General features: G+C 48.5%; 1 long non-coding RNA gene across 1 annotated transcript; it reads left to right on the plus strand.

The window, feature by feature from the left end:
- Positions 1 to 9024: 9024 nt before the first annotated feature.
- Positions 9025 to 15938, plus strand: LOC136624884 (uncharacterized). The gene is made up of 3 exons (XR_010792471.1): positions 9025 to 9083; positions 12449 to 12523; positions 15515 to 15938. It is a non-coding gene; the product is annotated as an uncharacterized lncRNA (long non-coding RNA).
- The last annotated feature ends 1094 nt before the right edge of the window (positions 15939 to 17032 follow it).

The raw sequence follows: 17032 nt of genomic DNA on the forward strand, positions 1-17032 counted from the left end.
CGAAGTGATGCCAGATGTTTTTAATACAAAAGACGCCTCGCATCCGCGGTGAAATCGCACGTTGACGAGCGCAGTGTGAAGTCAGCCTCAGAGTCGGTCAGTGAGGGCTCACATTATATATAAAATGTGTGATAACTGTCGTTATCTGTATATACAGGGGCATATGGGATGTACAGAAGTGTATATATGATGCAAGTGATGGTTATATATTTTTTGCTCTGTATATATGTGTTTTAACCCCTTAATGACACGGCCCTTGTTTTTCCATTTTCGCTTTTTCCTCTCCCCTTTTAAAAAATCATAACTCCTTCATTTATTCATCGACGTCGCTCTATGAGGGCTTGTATTTTGCGGGCCGAGTTGTGTTTTTCAGTGGTACTATATAATGTACTATATAATGTACAGAAAAACTTCTCAGTGGAGTGAAATGGAAAAAAAACTAAATTCCGCCATCTTGGGTGTGTCTTGTTTTTACGGCGTACAGACTGCAACAAGAATGACCTGATAACTTTATTCTATGGGTCAGTACGAATACTTATAATACCAAAGTTATATAGGTTTTTTTTGGGCTGTACTCCTTTTTTTTGTTTTTCGAAGATATGTAATTTTTAAAAATTATTTCCTGCTGCCATCGTCTGACAACTATAACTTTTTCATTTTTTCGACATAGTTGTGTGACATCTCATTTTGTGCGGGACGCCCCGTTGTTTCCATTGCTACCATTCTGGCGTACATACGGCTTTTTGATCATTTTTTATTAAATTTTTTCTTGGATATAGGGGTGACCAAAAAAGCACAATTCTGGTGTTCTTTATTTTTATGTTCTGAGGTGAGCGAACCTACTCGTTTCGAGTAATTACTCAATTGAGCACCGCGATTTTCGAGTACTTCTGTACTCGGGTGAAAAGATTCGGGGGGCGGCGTGGCGGAGCGGGGGGTAGCAGCGGGGAACAGGGGGGATCCCTCTCTCTCTCCCTCTCCCCCCCACTCCCGCTGCAACCCCCCACTCACCCACGGCGCCCCCCGAATCTTTTCGCCCGAGTACGGAAGGTCTCGAAAATCGCGGTACTCAGGCAAAAAAGGGGCTTGGCCGAGTAGGCTCGCTCATCTCTAGTTCTGATGATGTTCACCATGCAGGGTAAATAATGCATTACTTTGATAGATCAGACTTTTACGGACACTGCGATACTAAATATGTATTTTTGTATTACTATTTAGAGCCCTTTATTATAAATATGGCAAAAGGGTTTTTTTTAACTTTTATTAGCTTTTTTAATTTAATAATCAGTAAAAATGTAATTTTACCTTTTTCTTTAGTCCCCAGAGGGGACAACAACTTGTGATGCGTTGATCGCTCCTACAGTATGATCTAATGTATAGCATTACATCATACCGCGATCTGTGGTCCTGTGATGTTAAGCGGTTAACCCCTTATGGACATGGCCTATTTTGGGCTTAAGAACGCAACGATTTCTGAGGGATTTTCATTTACAGTTTTCAAGAGCCACAACTTTTAATTTTCCAGTCGACACAGTCGTATAAGGTCTTATGTTTTGCGTGGTCAACTATAGTTTTTATTAATTAATTCTGCCATTGTTTTTAATTTTTTTTTTTTTACAGCGACAATCTAAGGCCTCATGTCCACGGGGAAAATCAGGCCCGCCGCGGATTCTTCATGTAGAATCTTGCAGCGGGTCCCTCCTGCCCCGCGGACATGATGCCTAAAAATCAGAATAAACTCACCTGCTCCGGAGGATGCGGATCTTCCTTCCTTCACGGCCGGATCTTCATTCTCCGACCCGGCGGATGTGCTCGACACGCCGGCGGCGTGCCGCGCATATGCGCCGGGCACATCTGCCGGGCCAAAGAAAGAAGATCCGGCCGCGAAGAAGGGAAGAACCGCATCGTCCGGAGCAGGTGAGTTTAATTCTGGTACGGGTCTCCCGCGGATCCGGACGGCTTCGATAGGCCTCAATAGAAGCCTGCGGGAGCCGTCCCCGCGGGAGACCCGCACGAAAATGGAGCATGTCCATTTTTTTTCCCGCACACGGATCCGCGCCTGACGCGGGAAATGACATCCAAAGGTATTTAACTACCTTCGGGTGTGCAATGCATCCCTATGAGGCGCGGATCCGCGTGCAGGAGAAACGCTGCGGATTCTAAGCGCGTGGACATGAGGCCTAACAGTATAAATGACGCAATACATTTTTTCTGCGGTTCGATACGTTTACAACGATGCCAAAAACATAATTTTTTTAGGTTTTTCCACTTCATCACATTCAAAGTCACATAACGTTTTTGATTTTTTCATGGACAGAGCTTTGTCAGGGCTTGTTTTTTGCGTCACGAACTGTAGTTTTTATTTGTACCATTTCGGGGTACATATGGCTCTTTGGATTGCCTTTATTGCTCTTTTTTGGAGGTATTTGCTGCGCAGGATAATTCGTGTGCTCATTACGGACACAATGATACCACATATGTGAGGTTTTTCTGAAATTAGTAATTTTTTTTCTTGCAAATAGCGGTAAACAAGTAAGAAACCAAGGTATTTTATTTTATTTCTTTACATTATTTCTTTAGTTTATTTACACTGTTTATTTCCCTGAGGGCTTATTCAGACGTCCGTATATTGTCCTGGTTTTTACACCCGCCCCAATATACGGTGTCCCTTTCTGCAGGGGGAGGAGGCGGGCCGGGAGCAGTGCACTGAGCTCCTGCCCCCTCTACGCCCCTCGCCACTGTTTACAATGGGAGGGGCAGGAGGGTGGGGATGGCAGAGATAAGTTCCACCTCATCCTGCCCCCTCCGATTGCATATAGTGGCGAGGGGCAGAGATGGGGCGGGAGCTCAGTGCACTGCTCCTGGACCAGCCCACCTCCTCCACCTGCAGAAAGGGACACCGTATATCGGACAGGCGTGAATAAGCCCTGAAGCGGACCTGCTCCATAGCAGCAGTGATTGCTATGGTAAGGCATTCCATGACTTCTGTACAGCAATACCTTATCGCTGGTTATAGCGCTCATAATCAATGGGTGAAGCACAACAGCGCCGCTAGACTTAACATAGGAGCTTTGACCCGGCCTGAGAGTCACTCAATGCATCAAACTCTAATTTCATGATTTTACGGCGGTGGTGAGGATGTCACAAATCTAATGACACCAAAATCATCCACCAAAGGTCACACAAAGGGGTCAAAGTGCGGTGCAAGAAAAGCCTGCAGGCGGTTTTATATAAGATTCGTTTCTCTTCCCCACATTCAGAAAATCCTAACCGTTTTATTTTTCCGATAACGCAGCTGTCTGAGGGCTTGTTGCTTCTTGTGGGGCGAATTGTAGTTTTTTATGGTTCTCTTTAATGCACCATATAATGTATTGTGAAGCTAAATAAATCCGCTGTGGGATGTCACTATGAACACTGAGGTCGCTGTGCGCAGTCACTATTACCGCTGGGGCGATAAATAAGTGGGTTTTGGGTTTCAGTTTGGGCACTCGGTCTCTAAGGGCTCATGTCCACGGGGAAAATATGATTTAGGATCCGCAGCGGATCTCCCGCATGCGGATCCGCATCCCATAGGGATGCATTGACCACCCGCGGGTACATAAATACCCGCGGATCGTCAATAAAAGTGATTTTAAAAAAAATGGAGCATGAAAAAATCTGGACCATGCTCCATTTTCATGCGGGTCTCCCGCGGGGACGTCTCCCGCGGGCTTCTATTGAAGCCTATGGAAGCCGTCCGGATCCGCGGGAGACCTAAAATAGGAATTTAAAGCATTTACTCACCCGCAGCGGGCCGCGAAGCTCTGCTCTTCCTCACGGCCGCATCTCCCTTGCTTCGGCTCGGCGGATGTGCCCGGCGCATGCGCGCGGCACGTCGACGACGTGCCGGCGACGTGCCGCCGGCGTCAGGAATTCATCCGCCGGCCGAAAATGAAGATCCGGCCGTGAGGAACAGCTGACCTTCCCCGCCCGCGCCGGATAGGTAAATGCTTTTAAATTGCTATTTTCGGCGCTCATGTCCGCGGGGCAGGAGGGACCCGCTGCAGATTCTCCATTGAGAATCTGCAGCGGATCTGATTTTCCCCGTGGACATGAGGCCTAAAAGGTTCGTCATCACTGCAATAGGGTGTCTGGGGGACGCCAGGTCTGATTCTGCTGCGATATTTCACAGGTGGAAATGGACCCGGCCATGGGCATGAGGCTATACTGTGTAATGCAGTACCATAGTATTGCATTATGCTGTATGCTGACAGTCAGTCTCTTCATGGTAGCCTTGGGAATCTTCAGGAGGCCCAGGGTGTCATGACAACCAAACCGCACCTTGCAATCTCATCGCGAGGGGGCTGTTTTGGACCACTAAATGCCGATTTGGGCATTTAAATGCCGCTGTCAGATCGATTTAAAGGATTAACAGCTGCGATCAATGTGAACGCTGATGACGGCTGTTACAGGCGGGTGTCAGCTGTCAGAGACAGCCGCCCTGCCATGGATGGAGCGGATGAGGGGTAAAGTGGTTAGTCTTCTCCACTGCTCCAGGCTTCTTCGCTGGCTTTTGTTGACATGCTGCTGGGGTGACATGTTCATATACACACATGACTGCCGTGGCCAACCCCTGACCCCAGCCGTGTGCGGCGGCAGCGCTATCCCAGCACATGAGCCAAGGGAGGGCTATAGCATATTTCCATCTGCGTGGAATTTGTGTTTTTTATGAAATAGTGAAAGGAATGTAGCCGCGATCTGCTGTCAGCGCAGTTCTGTACGTTTCTGGTCTTGTCATCTTTTGCTAGGATATAAAGGTTTTGTGGCCTGTATACATGTGAGCGCGGCGCATAGGTGCCCATGAGAAAATGTACACCACCTACCATAAGGCCTCATGTCCACGGGCGGGTCGGATTCCGTGGCAGTAGCCCGCAGTGGATTCCCACTCTGTCCCTGGCCGAGGACACTGCTTACCCATCCGGGTCTTCTATTTTCTTCACTACGTATGTGTGCGGTGCCGGCTGGCGTGCCGCCGTACATGCGCAGTGGAGGATTTTTTTCAAGTCTCCTGCTTTCCCGCGGGATCCGCTGCCCGGCGGCACAGTTAGATACGCGTGGGCCGCGGGTCAGACTGCTTCCATTGACTGCAATGGAAGTCGTCCATGAGGGATCCGCACTGAAATGGAGCATGCTCCAACTTGTTTCTGGACCGAAAGGTCCGCAAATCAAATCCACATGCTTTATTTCATTGCGGACGGCCATGTTTCCCTTTGTGTATCTTTCGGTTGGGGACATTGGGCCTCAGTGTTTGCCCTTGAGCCTTATTGATGGTCATTACAAATGCTCTGGTCATCAGATGCGCTAGAGCTGACTTGTCTATATGCACTCCTCACTCAGTAAGTAACGGCCATGTTCCGTGATTGACTTGTCCTTGTGAGGCGAATTACAGGAAGAGCAAAAAATGGATGGGAAATACAATTGTCAAAATCATTTCTTACACAGCTAGGGTAAAGTAAAAGCTATGCTGTGATTGGTTGGTATGTATTATACTACTGACGTAAAGTAAAAGCTGTGCTGTGATTGGTTGGTATGTATTATACTACTGACGTAAAGTAAAAGCTGTGCTGTGATTGGTTGGTATGTATTATACTACTGACGTAAAGTAAAAGCTGTGCTGTGATTGGTTGGTATGTATTATACTACTGACATAAAGTAAAAGCTGTGCTGTGATTGGTTGGTATATATTATACTACTGAGGTAGAATAAAAGCTGCGCTGTGATTGGTTGGTATTTCTTATACTACTGAGGTAAAATAAAAGCTGCGCTGTGGTTGGTTGCTATGGGAAACCCAGATTTTCTTTAAAATCTCAATCCATGTTAATGTGGCATTCATTCAAGTTTTAGGCTGGGCTCACACAGGGCGGATTTGCCGCGGATTTGCCGCAGCAGATCCGCCCGCGGCCGCTAATCTCGGGATTAGCCAGCCATGTGGATGAGATTTCTCAGAAACCTCGTCCACATGGGACGGCTAATCCGCTGCATTAAATCCGGTTGAAACCGTGGCCGCGCTCTCCTCTATGGGAGCGCCGGCCGCAACGGAAAAGCATGCGGCCGAGCTGCTTCAAAGCCTCCGCAGCTTAAACCGCGGCGGATCTCCCGGCGGAAATCTCGCGGTTTTTACTGCGGCCAAACCGCGAGATTTCCGACGGGAATCCGCCCTGTGTGAACCCACCCATAATCCAGGGCAACGCTGGTACCCCTGCTAGCCTAATAATCACATACGTGCAGCAACGACGTCTGCCCTCAGGTGTCTGCCCATTTGTGGAGGCCTAGCTTATGATGTGCACTCCGCTCCACCGCACTTTATGGCGTTGTCTGGCCCTGACAAATGTATGTATGCACTTCTGTATGGCCATTACAAAGCACTTTGTAATATACTTTGTGCTTTGTAAATCAGCCATACAGAAGATATATACTTACCTACAGGAGTGCTCCCTATCTTCAGTCTTCTCCTCTTGTCGGGCCGTAAACGCACTTCTCTTTTTTTCGGGCATACGTAGTAGCACTCCTCGGGCCAGGGGTGCGCGCCTGTTTTTTTGCGCATGCGCAGCAGCGCCTGCCGGCTCAGGAACACGCGTCAGATTATTTGCGCATGCGCAGTCCGTACTAGAGACGATCCGGACAGGAGTGTCCACCGGTCATCAGCTGGAGGGTAAGTATTACTACTGGGAGCGGGGGCTGTCATAACTTCTCTCATGGGAGTGGGGGAGGGGGCTGCCATAACTTATTGCAGGGGAGGAGGGGAGTGGGTTGTATAACTGCCCCTGCCACCGACCAGCCCAGCGAGCCACCAACCCACCCACTATAATCCTGCCTGTGAAGGGAGGAGAGGAGGTGAGCTGTGACTATTGTGAATGGTGGTCCTGTGTTATCTATATATAGGTGCCACCTCTCAGTGTAATCCTGTCTGTGCAGGGAGAGGAGAGGTGAGCTGTGACTATTGTGAATGGTGGTCCTGTGTTATCTATATATAGGTGTCACCTCTCAGTATAATCCTGTCTGTGCAGGGAGGGGAGGAGGTGAGCTGTGACTATTGTGAATGGTGGCTGCTGTGTTATCTATATATAGGTGTCACCTCTCAGTGCAATCCTGTCTGTGCAGGGATGGGAGGAGGTGAGCTGTGACTATTGTTAATGGTGGGTCCTGTGTTCTCTACAAATAGGTGTCACCTCTCACTGTAATCCTGTATGTGCAGGGAGGAGAGGAGGTGAGCTGTGAGTATTGTGAATAGTGGTCCTGTGTTATCTATACAGACGTGTCTCATCTCAGTGTAATCCTGTTTGTGCAGGGAGGAGAGCCATGACTATTTTGAATGGTTGAGGTGCGGACAACTAGTTGCTGTGTGGGTTAGGGTGCTGACAACTTGTCGACGCGGGGGTTGGGGTGCTGACAACTAGTTGCCGCAGGAGTTGGGGTGCTGACAACTTGTCGCCGCGGGGGTTCAGGTGCTGACAACTTTTCGACACAGGAGTTGGGGTGGTGACAAATAGTGGACGCAGGAGTTGGGGGATGCCAACTAGTCCCCGCGCGGGTTAAAAGCTGACAACTAGTCGCCGCGAGAGTTAGGGTGCTGACAGCTAGTCGCCGCGGGGGTTGGGGTGCTGACAACTAGTTGCCTCGGGGTTTGGGGTGCTGACAACTAGTCGCCACGGGGTTTGGGTGCTGACATCTTGTTGCCGCGGGGGTTGGGGTGCTGACAACTAGGCGCCGCGGGAGTTGGGGGTCTGACAACTTGTCGACGCGGGGGTTGGGGTGCTGACAACTAGTTGCCGCGGGGGTTGGGATGCTGACAACTAGTCGCTGTGGGGTTTGGGGTGCTGACAACTTATCGCCATGGGGGTTTGGGTGCTGACATCTTGTTGCCGCGGGGGTTGGGGTGCTGACAACTAGTCGCCGCGGGAGTTGGGGGGGCTGACAACTTGTCGACGCGGGGGTTGGGGTGCTGACAACTAGTTGCCGCGGGGGTTGGGATGCTGACAACTAGTCGCTGTGGGGTTTGGGGTGCTGACAACTTATCGCCATGGGGGTTGGGGTGCTGACAAGTAGTTGCCTCGAGGGCTGGCGTGCTGACAACCAGTCGCCGCGGGAGTTGGGGTGCTGACAACCAGTCGCCGCGGGGGTTGGGGTGCTGATAACTTGTCGCCGCGGGGGTTGGGATGCTGACAACTAGTTGCCTCGAGGGTTGGGGTGCTGACAACTAGTCGACGCAGGGGTTGGGGTGCTGACAACTTGTCGCCATGGGGTTTGGGTGCTGACATCTTGTCGCCGCGGGGGTTCAGGTGCTGACAACTAGTCGCCACGAGAGTTGGGGTGCTGACAACTTGTCGCCGCGGGGAAGAGGGGGGGCTGTCAGTGTTACTTGTCATGTGGGGGGAAAGGGGGCTGTCAGTGTACTTGTCGCGCGGGAGGACTGTATCCGTAACTTGTCGCACGGGAGGGGGACTGTCTCCGTAACTTGTCGCACGGGAGGGGGGCTGTCGCCATAACTTGTCGCACTGGGAGAGGCGGAGGGGTGTTCTCACCATAACTTGTCGCAGGGGGGAAGGGGCTATTGCTATAACTTGTTGCACGGTGGGAGGGGGCTGTCACCATAACTTGTCACGGTCGGGGGGGAGGTGCCTGTCAAGCGGGTATCTTTGTTTCACAGTGGGGCGGCTGCAGGAGATTTCTCTCCCCGCTCTCTCCCGCCCCTCTCCATTCACTTTGCACAGCGGACGTTCAGTACTGAACGGCTGCTGTTTACACTGAACTCTCGTCGTTCAGGATTTTATCCTGTGAGTATAGACAGTCTCTCCTGACCCCGCCCCCTCTAAGTACACTGTACAGCAGGAGAACATGCTGTCCTGTGGAGGGACTTAGAGGGGGCGGGGCCTGGGTGGGAAGAGACTTAGATTAGTTCACTAGAGGTGGGCGTGGCCAGGACGGGAGCTGAGCGAGGCCAGTCATTGGGAGCTCGCACACCGAGGGGGGAGAGCGCAGGGCATTGTGGAAAGTCAGCACAACGGTGCCATCTTTGAAAGCTGCTTTGAACATCAGATATCAGAGTAAGAAACTGACCTTCCAGCTGATCTGCCTGCCTGAGCCCTGTATGCGGTGTGTGGGAAAAATCACATCTGCATGCTTGTCATTGCTTTGCGGACATCCATGCATCCCTATGGACGGCTTGATTTGCGGTTCTCCAGCGCTGGTTCCACAAATCGAATCCGCCTGTGGACATTGGGCCTTACTTTAGCATGTATACTATTAGTATGGATATCCGGCAGCGGACGTGGTACTTGTGTGACAGAATATATGATGTGCTGCAGGGATATGGTGTATTATTGGGAAGCCCGTCCCGACGGCGACTGCAATCTATATACATATCTCCATGCTCGGGAGAATTACTCAGCGGCCTTAGGGCTCATGTCCACAGGTGCCCTCGCAGCGTTTTACCAGTGTTTGTGATACCGCGTACGGGCAGCTAGTGTACTGCGCATATCTGCGTATCTCACGGCCGCGGTCATGCGCAGTGTGGCTGTCTTTTTGTTTTTAATCCCCCGCTGTGTCATATCTGCGTTGCGTATGAATCGCCGCCCGTACATAATGTATTGTGTATGGACAGGTTTGCATACGCTGCTTATACAAACGTATACGGCTCACTCTGCGTGGTACGCCGGATAATAGAGCATGCTGCGATCTAGTTCTCGCTGGTATCTACATGCAGTGTCTATACGCTCATGTGCAAGGACTAATGAAGGTCCATTTACTCTCATTAGCTCCATTCAGCACGCATTACGTGGCCGTGCAACGCATGTGTAATAGGCGGTGAAAGACCACCCGAGGACACGAGCCCTTAGGAATAATAGTTATAATGTAAAGGCGTCCTCTGTTCCTAATCCACAAAGTACTCGGGGTGAACCAACATGGAGGTCCCTCTGCATGCCCCCTCCGCCATATTTCTGTAGCCACGGGGGGACTGTTCAGCAGCTTCCAGACTTTTGTTATATTCTTGGCGCATCTAATTACAATATTTCCCAGTAAGCAATATTCTAATGAAGCTTCTTGTACAGGATGGGCCACGGAATATTAGCCCGTCACCACACTCTCATCAAAGCTGTCTAAAAGAAAATCTTTGTTGCCATAGCAACCAATCACAGCGCAGCTTTCATCTTACCTCAGCAGTATAAGAAATGAAAGCTGCGCTGTGATTGGTTGCTATGGACAACATTGATAGACTTTCTTATAGACAGTGTGGGCTGCCGTCCTTTTCCGTGGACCACCCTGTAGATGCTATGGTGATGATGAGTGAGTGTGAGGCATAGCGTGTAGTTACATCATACGTACACAGGGGGCGCACCGCTTCAGCCTAAGATTGAGCCAGAATTTTGCCTTATTCAGTTTAGTAAATCTCGCACTTATATTCGGAGAGATCGCTCAGCTGTTTGAGAACAACGGTCATATTGCTTTATTGTTACTGCATTGTAGATAGTAAATATAAGGTATATGTCTATGTTTAAGGACTCTCCGGTTACCAGACAACCCCTTTTCAGTAGGACGCCCTGTGTGAAAATAATATACAGAGATACACGCGTACGCCAGGACTCAGCACTGCAGCCTGCTGCAGACTCAGGGGGAGGGGCATAGGAAGTCACGTGACCTCTGTAGCCAATGATAAATGCAGCATCATGTTCTTGAACTCCTGGCATCGCGGCTATCAGGGTCTGAGCGCCGATGCCAGGAGAATGGATGGTGACACTGCAGCTTCTCATTGGCTGCAGCGGTCACCTGATTTCCTGTGACATCATCTGTCAGTGGGATTATGGGCATCTGTAACAATTTACACTTTCAACTTTAACCTCTTAGTGACGGCCCCATTGCCTTTTTACGTCCTAGCTAAGTGGGCTTTAATCCTGGAGGACATAAAAACATGCATCCTCTTAGAATTAAAGCCCTATTGCCCTCCCCCCCCTCCCCGGCAATGTGATCCGGTGTATAGCGCCGATCGCAATTAAATGAATAAATAGTTAAAAAAAGATTAAGATTCAGCTGCCCTGATGGATCCGATCCATCAGGGCAGCTGAGATTACTCACCCGCCTTGTCCGTGGTGTCCCACGGGGAATTGGTTCTCTGGGACCCGTCACTGCTCTTCTGCATATGTGTGCCAGATGTATGACGTCACGCGCATGCGCAGAAGGCCAGGAGCCCCGGCAAATTTAAAGTCTCCTGGATGCCGACTCCTGAAGGTAGCCGGGAACCAGGAGATGTCATTGGAGACCGAGGTGACCGGTCCCCTGTGCACGTGATTGCCACTATCCAATGGAAAGCGGCGATTACGAAAAAGTTTTAAAAGGTTGGAAAGAAGTTTGTTCCATCTCCTCTCATGGATCGGATCCATAAGGAGAGGTGAAAATACTCACTCCGGGTCCTCTGCGATGTCCCAATCTTCTGGGACCTGAAGTATCCTTCTGCGCAGAGGGGCTCGTGCCCCGGGAAATTTTAAATCCCTCTGCTCCTGGGTACCATGTGCAGAGAGATGTCACCGGGGACGTGATCACTGTTATCCAATAGATAACAGTGATGATTTAGAGTAAAAAAAATGGCACCGATAAAAACTATAGTTCGCCATGCAAAAAACAAGCCCTTATATGGCCGCGGCGACAACAAGTGGCTTTTGAAAAATGGATATAAAAATCTGCCAAAAATAGCTGCATCCTTAAGCCCAAAATAGGCCGTGTCCTTAAGGGGTTAATATAAGACAGGGTCTTCTTTTTAAGGAAGCACGGTATCTTAGTGTCTATTACGCACTGTAGAAGCCTATTGAAATCAATGTGCATGCGCAAATGCACACAAAATACACAGGAAACCTGCGTAATCGCTACGTATTTACCCACAAAATCAAGAAGATTTCGCACGTTTCTATTACATGCGGAAATACGCTGCATATTTATGTGAAGTAAAAGAATACCAATACGCCGCAAAGCACAAGGCAACAGCGTATTTACAGACCGAAATACGCAAGCGCCCATGTGAATGCGGAGAAATGGTTACTTGTGCTGGTCTTCATTTTCTTGTTACTTCTATAGCTCCAACATATTCTGCAGCAATGTACAGAGATTGTCGTCCCTAATATCTGTCATGGTCGCCGGTAACGCTCACAATGTAATGTTTCTATCGCAAACACACACTACACGCGCCTGCAGATGCGGGACAGTTTCATCAACGGCCATTTAACCTAGACATGTGTTTGGCGCTAGTAGTCCATAAGCGTGCACGGGGGGCCATAATATGCACATGTCAGTAAAAGTAGGTGGAAATGATTGGAATCCTGGCCAGTGTCCGTAGATGTTCTACAACTTGTAGGCAGGACATACAATAGTGCAGTCTGGTCAAGAACGTTGCTTATGCGTTTTTCTATCCTTCTGTTTGCAGATGCCTCAGAGGGATTCCTTTGTGAATCCATGTTCAGTTATCAAGTCGCATCAGCGCTGAAGCAGGTGAAACATGGTAAGTAACGAGTGCAAATCATGACCGTAATCCAGTCTACACCAGCAAACAGAAACTCATCCTACAGATTTCTCTTCTATCAAACTGTATTAAGTAATGCATGCCTGTTTTATGGCTGAGGGAAGTGAATTAAAGAGTTTGTAAACTATTGGTGACCTATCCTGAAGATAGATCATCAATAGTAGCTTGGTGGAAGTCCGTTACCAGGAACCCCACCGATCAGCTGTTTGTAGGGCCAATGCACTAAGTTTAAATCTGCAGGAAGCAGACAGCTTCCTTCTCAGTGCGGTGGCCAGCCCTGGCATTGCTGTCATTGAAATGAATGGAAAATTTGATGCAATACCGAGCCCTGCCACTGCAGTGATTATGGAGCTGTCTGCTTCCTGCAGAAATCAGCTCAGTGCACCAGCCCAGAAACAGGTGAGATGGGACGGGGAGCTGGTGAACTGAGATCCCGTCCCCTCTCTGACCCTCGCCATTGCTTGCAATGGAGGGGGCAGAACAGGATGGAACTTAGCTCCGCCCCTGACCCAACCCTCCATTGCAAACAGTAGCAAGAGGCAGAGAGGGGGCGGGAGTTCAATGCACTAGCTCCTTCCCTTGCAGAAAGGGGCAGCGTATATCAGCCGGGCGTGAAAACCTGACCGATATATGCCCTTCTAAATAAGCCCTAAAGGGAGAATGGTGGGGTTTGGGCATTTTTATTGTTGTTTTTTTTATAATTTTTTAACTTTTTCATTTTTTTTACATTTTTGTCTTTTTTAGGGAACTTGCATAATCCTTTTTTTTATTCTTCTAATACTCTGGAATGCTGAGGCATAGTAGGGTATTAGACAGGCTATGAAGCTCAGAAAGAGTCTTAGCGCCATAGCCTAATTTAGCTGGCAGACCCGGAGGCTATATTCAAGCCTCCGGATGCAACTGAGACCCTTCAGAACCGCCTGATCACATTGCGAGGGTTCTGATGGTGACACGGCTTTCATTTGACAGCCGATCACCAGCTCTCCCTGCCATGGAGACCATCGGCCGGCTTCTGACGAGCCGATGGTCCACGTGGCAGGGAGAGCTGTCCAATGGTGACAGAGGGTGCCCTCTGCTTCTGTCAGCCCTTTACATGCTGCAGTCGCACAGACCACAACATGTTAAAGGGTTAAACAGCGGAGATCAGAGGTTTTCTCCGTTCTCAGCTGTCAGCACTTTACATGCTGCGGTCACAGAGATTGCGGTATGTAAAGGGTTAAACAGCGGAGATTGGAGGTTTTCTTTGTTCTCTGCTGTAAGAGCTGGTGCCCGGCTATCATCTGACAGTTGGTCACCAGCTCTCCCTGCACGCGGACCATCAGCCGGCGTCTGAAAAGCCGATGGTTTCCGTGGCCAGATGTAAACAGTGCAGGGAAGAATCGGGAAGTTGCCGGTAGATAGGTTATATCTTCCCGCTTCTTTTTTTAAAGTCCTGCACTGGTTCTTTGTGGGACTGTGCAGGCAGAGCACAATGCCACAGCTTATGGCATTGTGTTCTGCATGGTCCTATAGTGAAACATAGCCAGGAAATCTTCTGGGCTATGTCACTATGGGCAGCGCAGCTAGTCCTGGAAAATTTCCGGGCGTGCCACTGAAGAGGTTAATGCTATAACTTACAGATCTTCAGATATACAACTATAACAAGAGGTATGAGTTACTACAAATGACTGGTTACTTTTGTACTCCTATGACTTATGATTTAAGAAAACTGTAAGACTAGACTGTGCTAATGTCATGAGGTGGTAAGGACTTCTGCAAAGGTTGGGCTACATTTGGAGCCTTCATCACTAATTCTGACTGGAAAAACAGCGTTGTATGCAGAGCTATTTTTCCAATCAAAACGAGAGACACTTCAGAAGGCACAAAATTTGGCAACAGAAATATCAACTTAGCTTTTTAAAGGCTTACATTAGCAGAACATTTGCAGTATATTTCCTTCCCCTTCCCCCTCCACCCCATGCCATGTTCATTTTCTGCACCAACATTTTGAAATATGCACCATATCTTGCGATATGCATCAGTCAGAGACGGTCCTCCAATCAGCATTGCCAAGACAGCTGGCGCAGCCCATCAAGGCGTTGACTGGTCTAGAACAGTGTTTCTCAACTGTAGTCCTCAGGGACCCCCCTATATGACCTGTCAGGGGTCTCTGAGGACTGGAGTTGAGAAAAGTTGGTCTAGAAGTCTTGATTTTCACAGCCAATTACACTGTAGAAAATCTCCAAGATTTTGTTGGCTTTCAAGGAAATGCACCATTTGAGTTGTACTTTGCTATCGTTGACTGCCTCTGCTTATGCTACACCGTAATTTACTGACCATAAGTCAAGTAAGGCACCCACTATTTGTATTTTTGATAAAGGCATTTTATGCTAAATTAAAAATGGGGTATTTTACACTTGGATGGACCTCCTTTTCTCAATCAAACTATCCACTTCCTCTGAATATCCAGCCATATTTGATCCTGATAGTATAATAAACCCTCCATCCACAGCCAAAAACTAGGCTGGATTCACATTTGCACTATTATTTCCATTGTTTGGCTCCATCATAGGAGCTAAACATTGGAAGTGCTGGACCCCATGCTTAACTGACATGAATGATGTCCATAGGACCCAGTTGACTAGCATGGTGTCCTCCGGGCTTCCGCCAGGCTGCTCGGGAATCTATGTCAGCTGTGTGCCGAAGACGCTTGCACAGATATGAACAGTCTAACCTGTGCCTACACTAATTGGGTAAAGAAGCATCCCTAAAGAACCTTCTAAGTCTTCTAACTGCTCAGACAGTCTGTCACCAGCTTGAGAGCACCTTGTAAGTGTCAATGTACACTGTTATAAGACTATGTTCCTGTCAAAAGCAGTGATTTCTTATGATCCTTCTCAGTGATTACCCGACATCATGGAGCAACCTGGAGAGACTGGAGAGAATCCTGTTCTAATTGCAGTAACATTTGTTTAGGTCTAATCTTTTCAGATCAACAAGTATCCCGGATGGAGAAGTTGGCCGGATTAGTGGAAGAGTTGAAAGCAGATGACCCCTAGCCCACTTCCACCCCTGAGCCGGACCATACTAAACGATTAAACTGTTGTGTGCAAGCATGAGAAGGTACTACCAGGGCTCAACATCCTCTACCATGTCTTCAGTTGTTCTTCTAAAACCAGCATCTTATACTGCAGTCGTTGCCGCTCCATAGAATGAGTCTACAAATCGCTACACGTTGAAGTCTTCTACCATTTGTGACTATCCGGACCCATAAAGCCGTTTACCATTGTACCTTCACTGGGAATGAACAGGGACGATTGTTTTCAGATTTGTATACAGTGAAAACTTGTGTATAATGTTACATTTTTGCTAAATGTTTTTATTTTCTAAAATAAAGATGAGTATTGTAGTTACATTTTTATTAGTGTTTTAATTGTGAGGAAAGATGTAATGTTGTGCCAGCAAGAAAAAACTAAAGTGTAATTTAGAAATCCACTGTCCAGGGTGTAGAGGTATCTAATGACCTCTTACAGTGCGATGATCCCTATACTTCTTTAATTTGCTCATTTACATTTAACAAAAGTCTCTCTCAACATGCATACATGAGCCTATGGTGCCCATGACCCTGTCACCAGTTGTCCTTCTTCGAACCGCTTTTGGTAGGTACTAACCATTGCATCTTGGGAACCGCCCTCCCTGGTATTCTGGAGGGCTCTGTTCCAGTCGTCTAGTCATTACTATTTCGCCAAAGTTACTCAGTTTCCTACACTTGCCCATTTTACCTGCTTCCAACACATCAAGAGCTGACTCTTCACTTGATGCTTAAAGGGTTGTACCAAGATATAAAGTTATTCCCCTGCCTACAGGATAGGGGATAACATTATGATCCGACCACCGATTACAATAATGGGTGTTCCGATGAACCCCTCATGGCTGGATGTGAGGATGAGTGTGATGCGTGCTGCAGCTCCATTAACTTCAGTGACAGCGCTCAGCAATCTCTGGCGCTCATACTCGACAATTTCAGGCACTGTCATTGAAATAAACGTAGCTGTGGCATGCTCGTGTGTCCTTTGCTCCATTCACGTGGAGACCATTGGGACCCCCATTTTTGCGATTGGTCAGGGTCCAACCACTAGGACCCTAACCAATCATATATTGTGGATAGGGGAATAACTTTATATCCTGGTACAACACCTTTAACCCCTTCCCGCCATAGGACATAGGGTTATGTCATGGCAGGGTGGTACTTAAGGCAACATTACATAACCTTACGTCATGTGGATCTCGCGGGATCTAAAACAATCCTGCGCCATCTGGCAGCAGGAGCTGGCTTATACCGATAGCCTGCAACAGCGGGGGTGCATTGGGACAGTGATCCCCGCTGTTAACCCTTTACATGCTGCAATCTATGTAGATCGCTGCGTTTAAAGGGTTCACAGAGGGAGTGCGCTGCCTCTGGACATTACTGGACCCACGCAATGTAATTGCGAGGACCGTCGGGTTGTC

Source organism: Eleutherodactylus coqui, chromosome 4 (genome assembly GCF_035609145.1).
Source record: "Eleutherodactylus coqui strain aEleCoq1 chromosome 4, aEleCoq1.hap1, whole genome shotgun sequence".
In the NCBI taxonomy this organism is placed as follows: domain Eukaryota; kingdom Metazoa; phylum Chordata; class Amphibia; order Anura; family Eleutherodactylidae; genus Eleutherodactylus; species Eleutherodactylus coqui.